Source organism: Oxyura jamaicensis, assembly GCF_011077185.1.
Source record: "Oxyura jamaicensis isolate SHBP4307 breed ruddy duck chromosome 2 unlocalized genomic scaffold, BPBGC_Ojam_1.0 oxy2_random_OJ106382, whole genome shotgun sequence".
NCBI lineage: Eukaryota > Metazoa > Chordata > Aves > Anseriformes > Anatidae > Oxyura > Oxyura jamaicensis.
In genome coordinates this window covers 1-1997 of record NW_023303603.1, presented here as the reverse complement: position 1 = coordinate 1997, position 1997 = coordinate 1, and the positions used below count along the sequence as shown (strand labels likewise).

General features: G+C 45.6%; 1 long non-coding RNA gene across 1 annotated transcript; it reads right to left on the bottom strand.

Moving 5' to 3' along the window:
* Positions 1 to 1070: 1070 nt before the first annotated feature.
* LOC118157053 lies at positions 1071 to 1905 on the bottom strand. The gene is made up of 2 exons (XR_004746529.1): positions 1856 to 1905; positions 1071 to 1724 (listed from the first exon to the last, which is right to left on the bottom strand). It is a non-coding gene; the product is annotated as an uncharacterized LOC118157053 (long non-coding RNA).
* Positions 1906 to 1997: the final 92 nt, after the last annotated feature.

Here is a 1997-nt window from a genome sequence, read left to right as displayed (position 1 = left end):
GGCAGGGCCAGAGGCATTTAAGGTGTGAAGGGGCAGCAGAAACAGGCCTACAGCCGTTGCCTAAGGCAAGGTGAGCAGCTCCTGTTGCCAGAAGATCCCCCAGGGAGCACAGGAACAAACTGAACAGCCTGATGCATCAGCCCCAACATCTGTCTGTGGGGTGGAGGTGTCAGGATCCCAGAGCCTGTCCTTTGAGCAGAGAACATTGTCTTCTCCTTCCTCCCAGCTCCATGCTGGGAATGCCTCAGACCCATGACTGGAGAAAAGGTTGCAGAAAGGGATACAGCAGAGAATGGCTGAGAAGGTGAGAAGCAGTATTAGTGCTGTGGCTGTGACTCTGTACAATGAATCAGTGCTAAGGAGTCTTTATCTCCAGCTATGGCCAGTTCCTATCACACTTTTGCAATCTGAGGAGATCTTGTGTGTTCAAGACAAAGCACAGAATGAGTATTGCCTCCAAGCATGCTGGGCATGGATTTGGAACACCCCAGCCTTCAAAACACTGTTTACCACAGCACAAGATAATTGGAAACAAAAGGATGCTAGAAACCTGAGTGACCAGCATTCTCCTGGGAACAAGACTAATGCTGTGAGCTTTGAAGAGGCAGCTCTGTGAAAGGGCACCAAATGCATTCTCTGACTGTAACCATGCAGAACAGAAGAGGAGGCCACCCTTCTCTTGCCTTTGCATGACATTAGATGACACTAAAGTGTTGTGGTAGAGCTGGCAGCAGCAAACCGAGGTTACCGGTAAAGGCTGACAATGACTGGGGTAAAATGTCCAGAAGTCCACTCAGTTTAACTGACATTGAAACGCAGCGTGCACTACACAATGCAGGGAGCTTCCGCAGCTGCTCATAGAGGAAAAAATATTTAAATAAAGATTGTTCAGAAGACTTGGAAATAAAAATAAATCCTGATTGAACCCAGTCATTCTGCTTTAACACTCTGTTTCTGCATTGTTTGTGGCTGATGGAAAGCAAACACGTTTCCATCTGTGTGTTAAATTACAGGCTTCTAATTTCTGTGTAGAAAACACTCCAGAGCCAATAGCAGTTACAAAGGCCAACTGTGAAACAGTAGGAAAAAAAATCAACACCATTTATTATTCACATATTGCATTACAAGTGTCTCTTATCAAACGCAAAGTATAATTTATATTATTCATGTAGAAATTCAAATTCAACACCACATAGAAATACAACCTAAATACGTGTGTGACAGGGTTTCAGTGACATCCTGATCAAACGGCGAGGCTCGGGCCGCCGCGAAGGCTGACGACCCAAGCGATTAGTGCAGGAGGGACACAGTCCGGTGCTCGCTTGCCCAGTAATACCACTCTACTGGCAATTCCTTATTGCTGTAAAACACGACAGGGATGGTTCCACGGGTACCAGTTTGCAAAGGACTGGGAAACACGTCGGGGAGGACTCGCGCAGCCAGGCATAACAGACCGGGTCTCGAGAACAGTTCCAAGTGCATCCTTTCCAAACGCAGAGTGACACAGACCTCCTCTCCCTCTGACAACGAACTGGTTTGTTGATCAGCTGCAAGACCAGTGTCCAGGCAGCAGTGCCTCATTGTTCTTAAAAAAAAAGCCTCCATCAGAGTGGACCTTTAGAATGTGCCTGTCCATTCATCACTTGCTCTCCAAGCATCTTCAGAATATACACTCTGAGTCAACTCCATGCTCTTCAGTGTCTGTCTTGGACAAAGTCTCCTGTCTGGTACTTGAGACATGAAGAAGAAAGGAAGGCATTATATTGCATCCATCCTGGCTTCTGACTTATTCCTAAATAGCCTTAAATTTACATTGTTTTTTTAAATCTTTAAATTCAGACCTCCAGATACTTACCTCTGTTGAGGGGGTATCCACTCCTGTGTTGTCAGAAACACACCTCTGTGAAACAGAAAAGAGTTAAAAAGCAAAGAAACATGGATTATGACTTAATGGCAGCCTTCTCCAATTAGCCAAAAGACAAGCAGCCTTCAACAAC